Source organism: Myotis yumanensis, unplaced genomic scaffold (assembly GCF_028538775.1).
Source record: "Myotis yumanensis isolate MYYU_CA2020_CCGP unplaced genomic scaffold, mMyoYum1.0.hap1 SCAF_8, whole genome shotgun sequence".
Taxonomy (NCBI): Eukaryota; Metazoa; Chordata; class Mammalia; order Chiroptera; family Vespertilionidae; genus Myotis; species Myotis yumanensis.
This window is the reverse complement of record NW_027223759.1, coordinates 63,233,885-63,246,114: the sequence shown is the minus strand read 5'-3', so window position 1 is coordinate 63,246,114 and position 12,230 is coordinate 63,233,885. Positions and strand designations below refer to the sequence as shown.

The 12,230-nt window shown below is 41.0% G+C and overlaps 1 protein-coding gene and 1 pseudogene across 7 annotated transcripts in view; both read left to right on the top strand.

The window, feature by feature from the left end:
- LYPD6B (LY6/PLAUR domain containing 6B) overlaps window positions 1-12,230 on the top strand; it is a 163,643-nt gene that overhangs the window by 133,779 nt on the left and 17,634 nt on the right. The gene's annotated exons all lie outside the window — the stretch shown is intronic.
- On the top strand, window positions 8,592-10,771 carry LOC139015697 (cleavage stimulation factor subunit 3 pseudogene; annotated as a pseudogene).

The following is a 12,230-nucleotide window of genomic DNA, read 5'->3' as shown; positions in this document are numbered from 1 at the left end:
CTGTGGGCAGCGTCTCCCTCTGCTCCCGATGATCCAAGCCCTGGTACTGAGGGCAGGGAAAGGGGTTGATGTTCTTTGCCTAGCCCCAGCCCCAAGTCATTTATCAGACACGATGATGAGCAAAATGCTGCCATTGGAGGAAGATGTACAAATTTGCCAAGGAAAGGAATGCAGTTCTGGGACCGCCTCGCTACAGGATTATGTAAATCATTCAACAAAAGTGAAGTCAACGTTATGAAAGTCAATTTCCATTTGTACCACAGCTAATTAGTCTAAGGAAAATGGTGACAGGATATTCGGCAACTTCTCAGGAGGTAGCCCTGGAAGGCAGGTCCAAAGGGAGAGTTTTGAACGTGCCTCTAAGGTGTTACATGCAGGCAGCGAATAGTTCTTGGTTTGTATCTGACATTATTCTAAGTGCTTGAGACTTATTAACTCACTGACGTGAGGTCATTATTTTTTATTATTCCCTTTTTACAATGAGGAAACCGAGGCATAGAGAAGTTAAATAATTTGTTCAACTTTTAATGCTTGATTCTACATGTAAGGAAACTGAAGTGTGGGAAAATATAGAGCTCGTTCACTCAGCTGATGAGCAGGAATTCCCCCCTCAGTGTATGTGCACGAGGACCATTGCATCTTTTCCTCTGGGAGTGGGTTCCAGCCCCTTTTTACAGATGAAGCCTTCCTGCCAGCTGCTGCCCCTTGCCATCTTGAAAGCCTGAAATTTGGGATGTCAGGACCTCAAATGGAGTCCCAGGAGAGGTTGAGTTATTTCTCATATTTTGAAGAGCCTAACATAAATTCCTTATTTAGGAGCAATAAAACAGTGTGGTTAGTGAGTACATAAGAATGATTTTCTTTGCATTGGTCAAAGTTATATATATATTATGCTACTGTAATAATTTAATTATTTCATGTGGGCCAGACACTTTTCATGGCAATTATGCATTCTTAATTTTTATAATAGATATCTTCTACCTACAGTTTAAAATATTTTTTAATTTATTGATTTTAGAGAAAGAGAGGAAGACAGAGAGAGAAAGAGAGAGAGAGAGATTTGTTGTTCCACTCATTTATACATTCACTAGAGGCCCAGTGCACGAAATTCATGCACAGTTTGGGTCTCTAGCAGCTGCCAGCCACTGGCTTGGGGCTCCCTTCCTGTGGTTGGCCCACCAGCTCCACCCCTGGTTGAAATACCGGTCGAACTCCCGGTCCAGGGGACAATTTGCATATTAGGCTTTTTAAATATAGGATTGGTTGCTTCTTGTATGGGCCCTGACCAGAGGTCAAACCCACAACCTTAGCATATTGGGACAATGTTCTAACCAACTGAGCTACCTTATCTTATAGTTCAGATAAATCCTTCTAAACATGGAACCTGGGGTTTGGAGTGGGGGCAAGATAGAGATGAACCTTGAGGATAAAAAATTTAGCACCTAATGGTCTAGATTAAGAGAGATATGTTGCTTATAGTGAACAATTACAATATACTCAAATGGATATAACACTGGTTTTGAGAAGCCCCCTTTACCATATAACAAATTGCTGTGTGTATTTGAGTATTTCTGGACTTTCTATTCTGTTCCATTTGTCTGTCTATTTATACACTAGTATTATACTGTTTTCATGATGGGAGCATTAGGGAATGCTTTACTGTCTATCAGGACTAATCATCCCCAAATGCAATGGTAAGTCATCTGCTCCAACTCATGCTATATTAAAATGGCAGTCAATGAGAATTTATAATCCAGCCCCTACTTCAGTGATAGGCCTGTTGACTTAGAAATATCAACAGGGAATGGAAGCTGAAAGTGTGAAAGTGAATGTGGTTCCTAGGGAAAGTAATGAGAATAACACACACTATAGGAAAATAAATAGTAATATAAAAACCTGAGACCCGAGGCAGGTCCTAATCTAGGAGGTAGGGGGAGGAAGAGAAACCAGCAAAGGAAAAAGGACATGTAGGTGGGTGAAGGTTGCTTCTCCCTTGGAAACAGCCAGTCCTAGTTCTGTTTGGCAAAGTCAGAAAGGCCGACGGTAGAGAAGGTTGTAGTATTTGCTGTGTGCAGGCCATGGGAACTCACGTTATGAGATGTGTGAAGTATGTCGAGGAGGCTGTGTGTCATGCTGCTCTGGGCAGTTCGCAGGCCAGGACAGGCAGTAACCATGAACGCCGAGGCTGCCCATGCACTGGCTTGTGTCTCCGAAGATGTGAGAGTGAACCTCTCCACGTGTTTCCCAGGAAGATGGATGGATATGCACGATTCTCACCCCTCTTTCCAGAAGACAGCACTAAATCTACATAAGGCGATGTCTTTATTGGAGAGATGACTTCTAACACAAGTGATTGCGGGAAAGACATCTAAAGTATTTAGCAGGGGCAAATCATAATACTTTTTTCCCCTCTGAAATGCACAGACTTGCTGGACTCAGTCTGCACCTTCACAAAAAGACCAGAGGACGATGGTCAGAGCAGGGGGGAAGGGCCTGGATTCCGGGGTGGGCGGAGAGGCTGAACCCGGTTTACTGCATTATGACCTCATTCCCCAGCAGACACCCTTAATAACCTTTGGCACCGCCTGTAACCTGCTCATCCCCAATTTCCTCCTTACAACCTGCAGCGAGCTCCCTGCACTAACCTCACAGGGATGTGGGGAAGATTAATTAGTTTCAGATGGGAAAGTTCTTTGAAGATGAGTCATATGGTGCAGTGAGTGTGGTCATGTGAGGCTGCACAGCCACACATTGGGTAAATGTCTGCTGCCCAAATCCAGGCACCACAGGGTAAATGGCAATTGTTCTGCCTCAGGGTCAGGGGAATGGACGTTGCAAGCTAAATGAATGGGTGAAGTCAACCTTATTTAAGCATTTATTCAAAGATTACTTACCGAGTGTCTCTGCTGTACAAATGGTATCAGGGGGTTAACGAGGAGCGACATGCCCTGAGGAACAGGCTCTCTGAGCTGCTGAAGTGGAAGGTGGTAGCCCAGGATTGTGATCCATGGGCCAGATGTCATCTTTGCCGTCAGCCATGTGTGCTGGGCGACAGTTACAGTGAGCCCACATCCTGGCTTACCCTGAGCAAGACGTGGGGTCATGGCGCTGCCTCAGTCCCCTCACTTTCCTGATGCCACCCTTACCAAATCCCCGAGCCAGCCTTCTCTCTCTTAGGTGCTTTCAGTGCAGAGAAACTTTGTGCCCCTGAACAAAAAGATGATTAGAAAGGAGAAGAGTCCCTCTTTTGGCCTCTTTGACTTCTTCTGCATGCCATAGTTTTAAAAAGTGCCTTCAAGGTGTGCTTTATTTTAAGCACAAGGTAAAAGGGACCATTTTAGACATTATCACAGAACACTTTCTCTGCCAATAAGGAATTTTATGGTCTGGAAATTGGTACAGAATATGGATGAGATCTCAATGTACAATTCAAGCTGAACTTTTTTTTTCTCCTTTCAAGTGTCCTTGAGTGAGGGTAGCAGGGAGTTGGAAGGGGCGGAGGAGGGAAGAAAATTGATTAAGAAAGATGAGTCTATGTAACCTTAGAAGGTGAAGTAAAGGGCTTCTCTGGGCAAGCAAGGCTACTAAGAACATTATCCCCATAGGAAGGTCGGGACTGCAGAAGAGGAGAGGTAACCAGAGAGCAAGCAGAGGGCAGTCAGGAGATGTGTCATGTCAAAACCGTGTTGTTTCATGAAGTACAAGACTCTAGGAGGGAGATTATAGGGCAAAGCACCATTGCATTAGTATGAGATCCCATATTCATGATATTCCATATTAATGGTCAATAATATTAATTCAGTTTTCAGTGAATCTATTATGGTTGAATAAACTCACTCTCTGTGCAGATATTTAGAGGTGATAAGAGGGTACAGCCTTGATTACAATAAGCTTCTGTAGGCTTTGGTGTTATGTTTATAACGATATGTATTCCTTTGTTCTTAGCTCTTCCATTGAAGTTTAATAATCTTCCCCCCGCCCCACCTATTTAATGTTGTTCTTTAGTGATAGGAGCAGAAAAAGCTGATTTTTGGTGGGTTTGTGATATTTTCACTGGATTATAGATTTATCTTCTGGTTAATATAGTCATTTCTTGATGCCTCCATTCTTACCCTGATCCATTTATAGCATAAATCCACTTGTTGATTTCCTGTAAACCTAGCAGTGACACTTGCTCTTACACTTTCCCAGTCCAGAGGTTCTGCTGATTCATGTCATCTGGTCCTGTGGTAACCTGCTATAACAAGGCACGACACTTCGGTCCGGAGTGACTCTCTTCCAAGTAGCCTTTTTCAGACTGGATTCAAGGCTCAGGGTCCTGGCAGGAGCCAGGTGGCATATTCAGGCTGGTGTTATTTGAGATAATTAGTGAAGGGCTGTCTACAATAGTGTGGGCTAGATTTATGGAAACAGAATCTAGCCCACACTATTTCTAGCCTATAGGCCTAAAGGACAAGGGGAGAAAATGGTCACCAGAAGGCAGGAGATGGTAGCTGTGGGGTGGAAGGAAGTGATGGCAGTCTGGCAGGGAGGGAGTCAGAGGAATGAATACCCCGGGCTCACTCTCTCCACCCTCCAATCTGCAAGTTATTGCCAAACCAAACCAGAGGCCAGTGGAAAAGGGAAGTCTCTGAGTGGTCTCCATAGCTTGGCTTCCCAGGGCACAGAGCAGGGTGGAGAGAGATGGAGGGTGGATCTTGAGGGGCAAAGGGTGAAAGCCCAGTAGAGTTCACTTCCCCTTCATCTTATAGGATAGTTTGGGAAGATCTTCTGGTTGTAGCAGATTTAAGGCTCCACCTAGTGTGTGTTGAACAACATGTAACAGTGTAGGCCATCCTTTGGCAGACCTTACGTTGCTGAAAATGGAGTTTTCACACTCTGTGTAATTAACCTAGAATCTCAATGAACAATCAAAATGGAAATGGGAATTCTGTTGGTAGTAAAGATGAAAAACTTTTTTCCTAGGTTTATTTTTATTGGTAATGCCCATAAGAGTGTGAGGCCTGTAGAGACTTTCAGCTCATCTCCAAGCAAGGACTGGAACTTTCTGTGCCCATCCCAGTGTCTCCAAACAAACCTCAAGATTTTTTTTTCAGGGTAGAAACCAACCCACGGGCTAGAGTAGACACAGAAAAGTTTAATGAATGAAAAATATTAGAACTGTTACTTCAAAGAGTGGGAAGTACGAGGTAATGACTCATGAGAGCTTGTTGCTTTTAAAGCCAACTTTATAACAACTGTGTAATATTTATGACTATTTATAAACAAATAATATAGATCAGAAAGCAGATAAAAGAGAATGCTTTACTGAGACCTAAATATTGTCCTTACATATACTCTAGAGGAGTTTTCCTAAAATTGGTCTTCAGAGGAATTTATATCCTTCTCTCATATATACTCAGACAATCATAAAATTTGAGAGCTGATAATATATATATATATATATATATATATATATATATATTGAATTTCAGTCTTAAATCTAGTCAGATATTTCATGATCTTAATGATATTGGCAGGTATGTAATCCATAGAGAAGCTATAAATATCTACAGTTAGTTTTCTGTTTTCAGTTATTTTATTTTTTAAAATTAAATGCTTTGGGGTGACATTGGTCAACATGATCATATAGGTTTCAGGTGTGGGTTTCTATGTTATAAGATCTGTATATTGCACTGTGTTCCCACCACCCAAAATTAAATCTCCTGTCACCTTATATTAGGAATTGATTCAATAATTTGATAATAAAAACATCAGTGGGTAGGGACCTATCATTCATTCTCCTTTAAGTTCCACCACAACTCTCTACAAAATAGATATATAATACTTCTATTTTACTGTTAGGGAAACTGAGTCTCAGAGTGATAGAGGGATTGGCTAGAAGGTGTATGTAACAAGTGACAGAGTCAGAATTCACACCCAGGCCTGTGTGCCCCCAAAGGCCATTCTTCCCCTATTATACTAGGCATTTATACTTGACTTTAACTTTGTGGGATTGTGAAACATTGCTTAAATGGTGTTTTTCATGTTGCAATTAAAACACTACTTAATGCACATAATTTTTCAGTTTCCTCTGGGAATATGAAATTATGCACATATATATCTTTGTATATGTACATTTCCTTCTCCTCCAAGTGGTAATAGTGACAATCTATACTGCAGTGACACACTGTAACTTTGTTATATATACAGAATGCAGAAATTTTTTATTAGGATTGCTTTAATAAGCTTGTCAGCTTCCAGAGAGTCCTTTGAATAATCTCTTCTGCATTTTGTGACTTTGTAAAAGTCATCACACTCTTCTTTCACTGTAGCATGTAATTTACGATTGATTTTTAAATGCCCTCTTCTTTCAGAATGATACTCACGGACTTGTTCTTTACTTGTATAATATATTTTTAGATTCAGAATCAAGACTGAAGTTGAGCTCGTGGAGGCTCTATAAACAATGGTCAGTGACATAAAACCTTAGGCCAGGAGAAAGATGACAGGACAAAAGCATAGAAACAATTCTGCATCTGTAAGCTCTCCCAATTGAAAGATAACTATGCGAGTGCTAAAAGCAGCTGACATGATTGGTAATACAGTCTCTTAAACAAGAGTTCTAGGGACAATTTACAACCTGACACATAGAGCTTAAGCAATTCATTCAATAAAATACATGTGTGTATACGCAGATATACACATATACATGTATGCATGCAGATATGCACATATATACATGCATGTATACACACCTATATAACCCGATGAACTTATCGCCTAAGATTCCTGCATTGGTGCAGACAGTGCCGTATTAGAATGTATCCAAAGAAAAACATCTGTATTGGTGGTCATTTTTCTAGGGCAGTGGAGACTAAAGGAAGTCAAAAGTGCTAGCCATTACCTACACACCTAATGACCCTGAGAATGAAATGATTTCAGGTGAGTTCCGTGCACCATGTACTAGAGAATGCATGCCGGGAGTGATACACTCCTCCATTCAACAAATATTGGATAATGGGTCCTTAGCCAGCTGTTGGACATTTCAGCCTAAATTTCTATTATGAGAGTTTTGACTGGTTATTAAAAGAAATGGGTTCAGTAAAGCAGGCAAGGATATGGGACATAAACACACTGCCTTCCATGCCCCGCCTCCAGCACCCTGTGTCCTCACAGTTCCGCCAGCAGAGGAGTTTTATTAACAGTACCAAACACTGCCTGCGGCTGTCCCGCAGGACTCTGTCCAGTGATTACAGCATCCTCTCAAATTTAAAAACCCCTCTTCCACGGAGAAGAAAACAATATCTCTCATTTGCCTGCCTGACAACAGAACTATATTAAATTTCTTTTTAAAATGATGCTGTTGGCTTTTTATAAGGAGTGGCCAAATGAAGGCTGCAGGAGCCCTTCAAAGCATGTTTCAGGCTCTCTCCTTATGTTGTTTGGTTCTCTCTCAGGGATAACCCTCAGGGCCCATTAATTGGAGAGCTAAGTGACTGAAGAGTTTCCTTTTACTAAATAATGAGAATATGTGTCCCAGGTGTGTCTCCCTGACTGCTAAGAAGTACAGAGCGGCGGGTAACACTACAGAGGACCACTGTTCATAGAAGGGGCTGGAGAGTTGATTCTCCTCTCATCCAGTTTGGTTTTTACCCCATACTTTGGGAGCCTTAATGCATGAGTGACTTGGCATAAGCCTCCTATAAATCATTTATGGAGCAAACTAGGTAAAATATAATTTTTTTTAAAGTTTGTATTCTTTAAAACAATGTAGCAAGAATCTGAAATATTATGAGAATGCTATATTACATTTATGACTTTTTATGGCATAACTGGAATTCTTAATTATTATCCTGTTGGGGTCCAGTCCCAACAGGTTCAGGGTTCCCCATGGTGTGGACGGAGTCGGCGAGGAAGTAATGACAGGGAGGCAGCGTTCAGGTGATCATCATGGCGAGGTTCCTCTTAGCCAGGTACCTCTCTTTATTGTCCTCTTACATTTGTATTTATACTATTTGATCTTAATCCCATCCATTCTATTCCAAAGGTTAGGGAGTTTCTTATCTTCATTCCAAGGTTACTCTATTATTCTATTAAGCTACAAGGAAGTAACTGAAGGAGGTTATTCTAAGTAAAGATTATGTAGTTTAAAATCCCTTAACTAAATGCCAGGTGGGTAGTTAATCACTTGAACTATGAACAATCACCCTTAAGCTACATAATCTTTACTCCCTGGAATGGAGATAAGAAACACCCTAACCTTTGGAATAGAAATTGAAAGGATTAAAATCAACTGGTATAAATACAGATGTAACAAGACAGTAAAAGACAAAACTTGGCAGGAGATCCTAGCTAGAGGTCCTCGGTGAGTTGCGCTCTTAGCCCCGTCCACTGCCCCAGGAAGTTAACTCCGAAGCCACGCCTCCCCTCGACCGGCTGGGGCGAAGCCATTTTAATTCATAGCTGAGTGCGCGGTGGTGTTTCGTATTGGCCATCTGGCCCTGCTGGGCAGGGGGTGACTTTATTGGTTTGGGGGTGGTTTTTATTTTAATCTTTCTTCCCTAGCTTCACATCTCGGGCCAACTTGCACGTTCTAATTATCTGAGATCATGTCAGGAGATGCCTCCGCGGAGCAGGCAGCTGAATATGTCCCAGAGAAGGTGAAGAAAGCTGAAAAGAAATTAGAAGAGAATCCATATGTCCTTGACGCTTGGAGCATTCTCATTCGAGAGGCACAGAATCAACCTATAGACAAAGCACAGAAGACTTATGAACGCCTTGTTGCCCAGTTCCCCAGTTCTGGCAGATTCTGGAAACTGTACATTGAAGCAGAGATTAAAGCTAAAAATTATGACAAGGCTGAAAAGTTATTTCAGAGATGCCTTATGAAGGTTTTGCACATTGATTTATGGAAGTGTTATCTTTCATATGTCCGAGAAACCAAAGGCAAACTACCAAGTTACAAAGAGAAAATGGCTCAAGCATATGATTTTGCACTGGATAAAATTGGGATGGAAATTATGTCTTATCAGATTTGGGTGGATTATATCAATTTCTTAAAAGGCGTGGAAGCTGTTGGATCTTATGCAGAAAATCAGCGAATAACAGCTGTCCGAAGGGTTTATCAACAAGGTTGTGTTAATCCAATGATCAACATTGAACAATTCTGGAGGGACTATAACAAGTATGAAGAGGGTATCAATATTCATTTAGCTAAAAAAATGATTGAAGATCGGAGTAGATATTACACGAATGCTAGGCGTGTAGCAAAGGAATACGAGACAGTAATGAAAGGTTTGGACCGCAATGCCTCCTCAGAATACTCCTCAAGAAGCTCAGCAGGTAGATATGTGGAAGAAATACATACAGTGGGAAAAGAGTAACCCTCTTCGTACAGAAGATCAGACCCTTATAACAAAAAGAGTTATGTTTGCCTATGAACAGTGTCTGCTTGTGCTGGGCCATCACCCTGATATTTGGTATGAAGCCGCCCAGTATCTTGAGCAGTCAAGTAAACTGCTAGCAGAGAAGGGGGATATGAATAATGCCAAACTATTTAGTGATGAAGCTGCTAATATATATGAAAGAGCCATAAGCACTTTATTAAAGAAGAATATGCTTCTGTATTTTGCATATGCAGATTATGAAGAGAGTCGCATGAAGTACGAGAAAGTTCACAGTATATATAATAGACTTTTGGCAATTGAGGATATTGACCCCACATTGGTCTATATCCAGTATATGAAATTTGCAAGAAGAGCAGAAGGTATCAAATCTGGAAGAATGATATTTAAAAAAGCAAGAGAAGATACCAGAACCCGCCATCATGTCTACGTTACTGCAGCACTCATGGAGTATTACTGTAGTAAAGACAAATCTGTTGCCTTGAAGATTTTTGAGCTGGGGCTAAAGAAGTATGGAGAAATTCCAGAATATGTTCTGGCCTATATTGACTATCTTTCTCACCTCAATGAGGACAATAATACCTGAGTTTTGTTTGAACGCGTTTTAACATCTGGAAGCCTTCCTCCTGAAAAGTCTGGAGAAATCTGGGCCCGATTTCTAGCTTTTGAAAGTAATATTGGTGATCTAGCTAGTATACTCAAAGTGGAGAAAAGACAGTTTACAGCATTCAAGGAAGAGTATGAAGGCAAAGAAACAGCTTTACTTGTAAATAGATACAAGTTCATGGATTTATATCCTTGCTCTGCAAGTGAACTAAAAGCACTTGGTTATAAGGATGTCTCCCGTGCTAAGCTAGCAGCTATAATTCCAGACCCAGTTGTAGCTCCTTCTATAGCGCCTATTCTGAAAGATGAAGTGGATAGAAAACCAGAATACCCTAGACCAGATACTCAGCTGATGATTCCATTTCAGCCACGACATTTAGCACCTCCAGGTTTACACCCTGTACCCGGTGGAGTATTCCCAGTACCACCTGCAGCTGCTGTTTTAATGAAACTTCTCCCACCTCCGAACTGTTTCCAGGGTCCTTTTGTACAAGTGGATGAACTGATGGACATTTTTCAAAGATGCAAGATGCCCAATACTGTTGAGGAAGCTGTGAGGCTCATTACTGCCAGAGCCCCAGAGCTCGCTGCGGAAGGCAATGGCCCGGTGGAAAGTAATGCAGTACTCATCAAGGCCGTCAAAAGGCCCCACGAGGATTCAGATGATGACGAGGAAAAGGGATCTGTCGTCCCTCCTGTTCATGACATTTATAGAGCACGGCAGCAGAAGCGAATTCGGTGAAACAGGCTCAAAACCTGCCTCTAAAAGAAAACTTTCATCCAGGACTCCCATTTTGCCTCCTTCGTCATATGTTTAAGAGACAATGCTTTGTTACAGGGTTCTTGGAAACAAAGTTGTATTGTCATTGGTGCCTCTATCATATGTTTCTTGAGAAAGAAAACCAACCAACCTTTGTGAATTTTACAAAATGGAACTGAGAACAGTGCAAAATGGCAGAACCACATTTTGTTCCCTCTTCAAGGGTGTCTGGCATGTGCCACTTGAAGATTTTGTGAATTTTCAATAGTTTTATTTTAAAACTGGATGGCTTGTGATTGTAAAGCTTTTATCACATTTTTCTGAAAACAGTTGTTCTCAGTTTGCTTATGTAGAGTCCTGCCTTATTGTTTGTTTTATTTGTGGCAGAATGTATGGAATCTGTTTTGTAGTTTAAAATTTTAAAACAATCCTTTAAAAAATAAAAAGGATATTAAAAAAAAGAAAAGAAATGAGTGTAGCCCTGACCTGTTTTGCTCAGTGGATAGAGTGTTGGCCTGTGGACTGAAGGGTCCCAGGTTCGATTCCGGTCAAGGGCATGTACCTTGGTTGCAGGCACATCCCCAGTAGGAGGGTGTGCAGGAGGCAGCTGATCGATGTTTCTCACTCTCTATTTCTCTACCTTCCTCTCTGTAAAATATCAATAAAATGCATTTAAAAAAAAGACTACTATTTCCTTGTTTATTAAAAAAAAAAAGAAATGAGTGTATAGAATTTGACCCTGTTTACCTGATTTGGTCCAGCTAGTATGAAATGGAGTTGGACAATCATCTCCCTTGATCTGATTTTTATTCTCTGCTAATGATATCTGAAGAAGCAGGGAGAGAGGGAAGGTTAGGGGAGCAGGCACTTAACATTTGAACGCCATCTAAGTAAAAGTGCTTTATGTATGTAATTGCACTCAATCCTCACAATGACTTAGAAAACTTACAGGGCTCTCACTTCTCTTATAGGAAAATGGGGACAATACCTCTTAACGCTGTAATCACCTAACTAGTAGATATAGAACTGGAATTCTTTCCTGTGCCTATTGTTTTCCTCCCCTCAAAGATGATTGCATGAACTAACTTTTGGCAGTCACATCTCACCAGTGGCTCACATTGACTTTCTGACTCCAATAATGGATGAGAGCACAGAGATTGTGTTTCTGTTATTCACCATTATATACAAAGTGCTTAGCTCAGTGCCTGGTATAACTGTGTGCCATAATCATGGATAAGCTCTAAGTAGAAGTTGCATCATGATTCCATTTTCCCCATTGAATTTTGTTGTCCAAATACACGGTAATCTGGAGATTTTGTGTTTTCAGATGAAAATGATGGGTTGAGCTTAAGCTAAATTTCTGTCTCATGTTTTTCTTTAGGCACATAGAAATGCTAGATTAAGTATCTTTAAAATGAAAGAAATTCATATTTAAACTTAGGGGGAAAAGAACTCTTCATGTACCAGAAACAGAGAAA